This window comes from Triplophysa rosa, unplaced genomic scaffold (assembly GCF_024868665.1).
Source record: "Triplophysa rosa unplaced genomic scaffold, Trosa_1v2 scaffold194_ERROPOS282323, whole genome shotgun sequence".
In the NCBI taxonomy this organism is placed as follows: domain Eukaryota; kingdom Metazoa; phylum Chordata; class Actinopteri; order Cypriniformes; family Nemacheilidae; genus Triplophysa; species Triplophysa rosa.
Window position 1 is genome coordinate 59,453 of NW_026634211.1, and position 8,653 is coordinate 68,105.

Sequence of the window (8,653 nt, forward strand, 5' to 3'; positions counted from 1 at the left end):
TGAAACAATCCACTAGTAATATTTTCAAATGCCATTACAGCCGGCAGGTCTCATCGCCAGCCACATGGCACTACCAGGACTCCACGCAACAGATATTCTCAAGGTTAGTATATACATGATATGCATGTTAAACTCAGTTAAGGAAATGGTTGTAATTTTTCATAAGAAATTAATTAGGAGAATTATTAGTAAAATCATGTTTTTCTAAAACATTGTATGTGATACATCTGTTTGCTTACTACATTGTTCAGAAAAGCAAGACAAGTTTCCAATGTCTGAAAAAAGTAACTATCGAATAGTTTTTTTGATAAAATATTTGATTTTCTTGATTCAGGACTGTGGCATTACAGACTCTCCACTTTATCCTTGAACTGCTGGTAGATTCCAGGCAACAGATTTTCTCCTTGTTGCCGTGTCATACAGATGAGGAGGAAGAGATTTGTGTTCATTTTGTCATGTTATAGATTATTAAAGTAATCATACCTCAGTATTGTCTTTTTTATCTTTTATGCTATTTAAAAGTAACCCAATGCCTTTGTTGCATTTAGGATTCCAAAGAAAGGTTCTGATGCTGCTTCTAGAAATAAAAGAAGAGCTAAGAAGAGTTGGACAAAGGGTTGAACCAGACACTGTGTTCCACCTGTCTACTTTGGAGAGCGTAGAGGAANGCAATGTAGTTAAACATAAAATATTTGTGACATAGTGAAGTTGAAATATGTTCCATGGGTATGTATCTGTTTCACTTGTTTGTCTGTCTCTTGTCTTTGCATTATTATTAATGTATAATTTATGATATAAAACTGTCCATATTATATCTAAGTGCCTCAAGTGCTTTACATCATATTAATATCTGCTTTAAAAATTAGTGAAAATGTGTGGCCTTGTATGTGATAGCACTTTGGCACTTGACAATGAATTTATAACTAATTTCAGACAATATTCAATTCAATTCTATTTACAGGCTAATCATCAAACCACCCCACCAGCTCCAGCAACTCCACCAGTCCAACGACCCCACTGAGAAACTGCTCACTCTACCAGAAAATTCATCACTCCACTCATTAGCCATCCTGCTGAAAACAAAGACATACACCCGTTAACAAGCCACATTTAAGAGTGAAATAAAATAATAATAAGCTTATGTCATTTCAGTCTCTGTAACAGACTACCTGCTTAATAATAACAATAACGAAATAATAATCGGTCCTACTGTACATGTGTAGTGTTTGTTGTATTATTTGCCTGTATTAAATAAATAATAACAACACCCACCACAACTGAAACTTGAGACTGCATGACTACAGGAAAATCTCTTGCTTAGACTTTTCTATCAGCTCCTATTAAGGAGAGAGAACAATGTGTCAGAGGTTTAAGTTGTGTGGCACAGTTTAAATTCATCAATGTATCTAAGTTTATTGTTAGTATAGTTAACTGCAGTTAGAACATATAAATCTAAGTAGCTATTATCTACCAATACACATTAACTAAAGCTGACTACTACTGGATGTGAGAGATCAACTAATATGTTAAAAAGACAAGAAATGAGTCATTTCAGCAACAAATGTGGTCGAAAAATACTGAAATAAATGTGCTTTGGTGCTGAAATTCAATATTTGAAACTATCTATCACCACAAGTCATATTCCACGCCATTTCCCTTCTTTCATTAACATATCAAAGCTTTAAATATGCTTTGTCTTGCGAATCGCGATGACATCCTGAAGAGGTAAAACATCAAGCATTTAAAATATAACAGCAGAGGATCCAACGCCCCCGAGCCCCAACTACAATATTTAAAATTACTCTTATTTTATCGCTCAGGCATACGTGTCAACATCTGTTTAAATGTTTTATTACGTGAACCCAAGAGCAAAGTTTGTGGCGACTGAATTTAAAGGCTCTGGTAACTGCAACAGTCTTCTTACAAACACCAGTTCAAACATGTTCACCTTCAATTCAACACGCCAGCTCAGTAACAAAAACAAGCTTTATGAATATTTTATGAGATATAGAGTGGCATCAGGTATAAAAAGTAAACTTTACTTACTTGTTGAGTGTGGTCTTGCGTCCCTCTCTGTTTTTGAACCGATGCAGGCACACTGCACAGAACTGTGCAGCGTCGAGCTTCTCGAGTCACTTCAGTAAGGAGCGTTTTGATTGGTGGATCAAAAGCTCAACGCGATTGGCTGAACAGGCCATCCTTAAAAAAAAGTTACGCTTGAATCTCACCGTGGCAGGACAGTCTCAAAAATACCACACACAAATTCAAAGCAATCCACACACGTGTGACGATTTGCAAATGCAGATTCACCAATCCATAAATACATGTAACAACATTCACAAATGTTTATTGGAAAGTAATTCAAGAACATGATATATACATATTTGTGAAAACATTCTGAATTTATTTCTGCGAGATATATTTGTGTGAGCATTTGGGGAAAATGTTTGTGAATTTATGAATTGTGTTTTGAATTTACGAATCTGATTTTGTGAATGTGAATTGTGCTGTGAATTTATGAATTGTGTTTTGTAAATGTATTATTATTGAGACTGTTCTGTCTCCATACATTCAGATATAAACCAAAACCTGTAATCATAACTTCTGTCAGTTAACATATCACGTCATGATCTGTTTCTTCCATATACGTTTTGCAACTAAAGCACCCAAATAGGCAAAGTGAAGTGCAGCAAACTATGACATTTTAAGACTTAAAGATAAAAACTAAAGTGAATAATTAATCTTCATCAGCATTTTACAGAAACTATATCATCTAGGGCTGGGCTGATACCATTTTTTCACGTCCGATACCGATAATATAACCTTGAGTATCTGTCGATACCGATACCGATCCAATACTATCTCCATCGACCTTTTTATCAATTAAGCTGTTTATAACACATTTGTCAGCCATACAAAAAGCATCATGCTTAAACTGTGCAACAAATGTTCTACAGAGCTCAAATGTTCTACTGTGCAAAAAAATGAAATATGTAACCCAGTAAACCCACAACATGACTTAAGACTTAAGTTTAGATTTTTATTGAAAATGAGCTTAAACATACAAAATGCAATTTCAAGTGAAACTGTGTGCAAATTCCAACAAAGTACTGGATGTAACGCAACACTCAAAGTAAACCATAAATTAAGTATAATAAATTAACATAAAACATATAAATTACCTCCATCACAAAATGTACAGTAGAACACAGTACAGTAAGGCACTCACAAAAATTTTCAAATGTAACCTCTTTGGTTGAACTATAAAAGACATAAACACATAAAAATAACCATTTAAAATGGATTTAGTTCTAGAACAAAAAGATACTTGCAATGTAAACTAAAATATTTCGTTAAACTTCAAGTTCCCCATAAGACGTTAAGAGATAGCAGTAGGTACCCTACCTTTAAAACTACCACAAAAACCACTGACTCACGTTTTAAGAGTCCTTCCGTCACTTTCTCCGTTATCAGCTTTGCTTTGTTGCTTTCGGGGGGAAGTTTCTCACGCTTCTGAATGACTTCCTGTAGTGTTTGTTGTTGCGGAACACTTTTCTTCTTGGCACTGGTTGTCTGCATAAATTCCTCATACTGCTTTAGATTATGTTTATGCAAGTGTTCGTTTAATGCAAATTTGTCGTATTATAGTTTCCCGCTTTGCCACCTCTCAAAACGCTTACGTTGCACACATTGCATTCGGCTTGGCTTTTTTCTCCTTTAACTGTAAAGTAATTACAAACAGCTGACATTTTAACGATGGACTATCACCCACGTTTTCTAATCGCCGCGCTTTACGGCATGTCGCTCAGAGCATGTCGCGCTATACGGCATGTCGCTCATGTCGCGCTGATGGTATTGGATCGGATTGTGCCCCCCGACTTCTACAATATCCGATCCACTAATTTTCGCCCAGTATCGGACTAATAGTAATCGATACTGTGTATTGAATCGGCCCACTCCTGATACGATCCATGCATAATTCAATACGATTTATGTGTTATTAAATAAACTTACGCTTTTTGCCAGATTGCACCATATATTTTAAGTCCTCGGTTCACGTGCGCTCGTAACATTAGCACAGCATCAGATCAGTTGTCCACACTGTTCTGTTATGGAGCGATTTTAGTCTCATTAATTATTCACGCGTAAAACAAGATACACACATACGTAAACAGTTTCACATGAACAAAACCTACGTGCACAAAGTATACATATACATTTACAAAAAGCAATTCACGTGCGTAAAACAAAACTATTTTCTCATAAAGTACGTTTCGCAAACATACGACTGTGCACAAATATTTCGAAAGTTTAAAATGTACACGTTTATCGTGTTATGTGAATGTGCAAATCGTCACTCACGTGTGAATCGCCACCTCCGTGAAGTTGGCACCCCATTTAAATAAATTGTCACCAAAACTATATCATTCGTTTGTGCTGTGTTTGTGCCGCAAAAATGACCGTTTGTGCTGGTTTGGCGTTCAAGATATTAATCATTCTTTTTCTTGGCTGTGTGACGTCACTCTCCACCCCATGTCGTCCAAATCGTCCAAAACGTTGCTCGATTTGTGCTGTTAAAAGAAATTTGTGTACTATGATTTTTTTCTTTAACATAACAAGACTGTAGCCTTTAGGAGTAGATGCGCCACTCTCAACTCCATGTCGTCCAAATCACTCTAAACTGTCGAGTTTGAGCTATTAAAACAAACCATGTAGCTTCTTCCCTTCGTTAAATACAACAACAAGAACATTTCGGGAGCGGTGACGTCACACTCCACGTAGTCTAAATCGCTTCTTACCGGGGCCGTTCGTTTGTGCTTGATTTGTGCCATAGATAGAAACAACATAACTTATTCCCATCTTTAGACATTAGCTATGTAGATTTCACGCGGCGCTACGCAGACTCCAAAGTACCGCGAGAGCACAGTTCTGCGATCAGTACTGCTGCGTAATTCTCGAATCGTTCTCGCGGTACTTGATGTCATACGCCCATCGGTCAGCGCTGCCCTGCATAAATCTGACACATGTTTGAAATTAGAATAATTTAAGTTTTTCAATAGCACAAATCTCTGACGGAGTTGCTTTCCTGTCCATTGAATGGTGCTGGTTGTTATGGTTACGGTCATAATTTATGGATTTTTTTGTTTCATCTGACCTGCAATAACCTACTGAACACACTATGTATGGGCCTGACCCTTGATTTTAAAATAAAACTGAAATTAAAACAATATAACTGTGTGATGTCTTATACCTTTGAAAAAATGTCTTCCTGCCCCCTTAAAAAAAGTTTATTTACCCCAAGCATTGCATAGTGGGAAAACAAAACAGGAAATAACCTCTGGTTGTGGAAAAAGGTAAGCATGTGCTCGAAGATAAAACACTTAAGAAAAAGAGTTAAAGCATATGTGCTGGTTAGAATAATCCAGGATCCTTATTGATATACATATGTTAAAGATGCCAAACTTAATTAATATTGAGCTCCAAAAATGTTGAGCTACGTGAACATACCACACATGCGTTCCTAGTTTTGGCATCTCTGGCTTTGATAAACAGAATGAAATTTCAATATTATATATATATTAAAATTATAAAAAGACATCCAATGATCTGGATCACCAATTCATTGAATTCAGAAAATAGCAGATTCATTAAGACCCATTCTGTGAATTAAATCAATCAATTTATTAAAAAGATCCAACTCAAATGAAAAACAAATTTACTTGTCATAAGAAAAGTAGTGGTAACTAAACATACAGTACAAGTCTCATGTTATATTATTTTCACCCCAACAAAATGTTTTAATACAGTTATATAGTATGTGTAGTTTGTGGCGATTTAAACGACATGGGGTGGAAAGTGACGTCACTGCCCCAAAATTCTTCTTGTTATAGCCTATCTCGGGAAGGAAAGTAGTTACAGAGTTTGTTTTAATCGCACAAATCGAGCACAAATGAACGGCACCAGTTTGATACGATTTGGACGACATGGGGTGGAGAGTGACGTCACTGCCGCAAATAATATTTATTATTTCCAAGCCAGGGAAAAACATACAGTGGTCATTTTAACGGCACAAACCGGCACAAACCGGCACAAATCGAGCACAAACGAACGCCACCTGTTTGGGGAGATTTAAACGACATGGGGTGGAAAGTGACGTCACTGCCCCAGAATTCTTCTTGTTATATCTCGGTAAGGAAAGTAGTTACAGAGTTTGTTTTAATGGCACAAATGGGCACAAATCGAGCACAAACGAACGGCACCAATTTGATAAGAGTTGGACGACATGGGGTGGAGAGTGACGTCACACAGCCAAGAAAAAGAATGTTTAATATCTTGAACGCCAAACCAGCACAAACGGTCATTTTTGCGGCACAAATCAGCACAAACACAGCACAAACGAATGATATAGTTTTGGTGACAATTTATTTATATGGGGTGCCAACTTCACGGAGGTTGAATCGCCTTGGATGTGTGTGTGTGTTTTTTGAGACTCTCCTGGCAGCGCAACCCCTCCCACGTGGGTTGTCGTACTCTTTAGCCAATCAGATTCAACCTTACAATTCAACCAATCATAAACGCGGAGAGCACAGCACTCAAGGAAAACGGCTCTGCGCACCTTTTGCGCAGCTACACATCTATGCGCCCATACAAAACAATGTTTCCAAGAACTAGTTATTTATTGTCCTTGTTCAGGGCTCTAGACTAACTTTTTGCACTGGTTGCACTGGTGCGCCTAACTTTTTTTCTTAGGTGCACCAGCACAAAAGTTAGGTGCACCCAAATTTTCGACCGCATCGCATTTAACACCGCAGTTTTACAAGTTCACTTTTTTTTTTAAATCACTGTCCATATAGGCAATATTGACTTGTAAATGATTAACTAACAATCTGGTCAACATAAAGTTCTTTATTTGAAGCACAATTCTACAAGAAAGCAGGGCTCTAAACTAACACTTGAGAGAGTCTGCATTCAACCTATCGTGTGAGTCGTGAACACACACACCCGGAGCAGAGGACAGCCATGACTTTTTGGTTACGAGTCTGACTCTCTAACCACCAGGCCACAACTTCCCCACTAGGCCAAAACCAACCACCAGAATGCCTTAGCAACGACCTAGCAACCACACAGAGAACGCCACACAAACTGCATAGCAACACTCTTACAACCACCAAAATACCTTATCAACGGCCTAGAAATCACCCAGAACATCATAGAAACTACATAGCAACACTCTTACAACCACAAAATACCTATCAACGGCCTAGAAATCACCTAGAAATCACCCAGAACATCATAGAAACTGCATAGCAACTGTTTAACATAGTCTCTCATTGCACTAGCAACATCACTTGCAACCGGGAAAACACTAGCAAATGATAGTGTGCGAAACCGCTTTTATTTTGAAATTTGTCCTCCCGCACTCCTACCGCAATCTGTCATATATGCGCGCACAGAAAACCACCGTGAGGGCTGGCTTGACAGTCATTTTCAAAGTGGAGGCTGGCCTGACCGCAGTCGACTACGGTGCTGTCAAATTAGGGCTGGTGCCACCAACTGAATAACTTGGTAGCACCAGTGCCATNAAAGGAAACTACCTGTTTTGTGAAAATGATTTCACCTCATATTCATAGTGAGATGGTGTACTATGAATATGAGGTGAAATCACTTTCACAAAACAGGTAGTTTCCTTTTAACACTATCTGAACATATAAAAAAAACATGTATTTAGGATATTCAGGGGACTTTATTTAAAAACACCACATCAGACGTCCTGATATTGTATGATGGACAATTGAGTGGTGTACTATGAATATGAGTGAAATCATTTCACAAAACAGGTAGTTTCCTTTTAACACCTATCTGAACATATGAAAAAAACAGTGTTATAGGATATTCAGGGGACTTTTATTAAAAACACCACATCAGACAGTCCTGATATTGTATGATGGACAATATGAGATGGTATACTATGATTATGAGGTGAAATACTTTCACAAAACAGGTAGTTTCCTTTTAACACCTATCTGAACATATAGTAAAAAACACTGTATTTAGGATATTCAGGGGACTTTTATTTAAAAACACCACATCAGACTGTCCTGATATTGTATGATGGACAATCTGAGATGGTATACTATGATTCTGAGGTGAAATCACTTTCACAAAACAGGTAGTTTCCTTTTAACACCTATCTGAACATATAAAAAAACACTGTATTTAGGATATTCAGGGGACTTTTATTTAAAAACACCACATCAGACTGTCCTGATATTGTATGATGGACAATCTGAGATGGTGTACTATGAATATGAGGTGAAATCACTTTCACAAAACAGGTAGTTTCCTTTTAACACCTATCTGAACATATAAAAAAACACATATTGGACATTGACGGACTTTTATTTAAAAACACCACATCAGACTGTCTGATATTGTATTATGGACAATCTGAGATGGTGTACTATGAATATGAGGTGAAATCATTTTCACAAAACAGGTAGTTTCCTTTTATCAGCTATCTGAGCATATAGAAAAAAACAGCTTATATGGGACATTTGGGGGGGTATTTAAAACATCACATTAGACAGGCCTGATATTGTGTATTAAAAGTTATCTATTTGTCAGTTATTTTTAGTTATTTCATGGTCAGCCA

At 37.2% G+C, this 8,653-nt stretch overlaps 1 long non-coding RNA gene across 1 annotated transcript; it reads right to left on the reverse strand.

The window, feature by feature from the left end:
• Nucleotides 1-1,039: 1,039 nt before the first annotated feature.
• Nucleotides 1,040-2,556, reverse strand: LOC130549913 (uncharacterized). The gene is made up of 3 exons (XR_008962298.1): nt 2,047-2,556; nt 1,273-1,337; nt 1,040-1,073 (listed from the first exon to the last, which is right to left on the reverse strand). It is a non-coding gene; the product is annotated as an uncharacterized LOC130549913 (long non-coding RNA).
• Nucleotides 2,557-8,653: the final 6,097 nt, after the last annotated feature.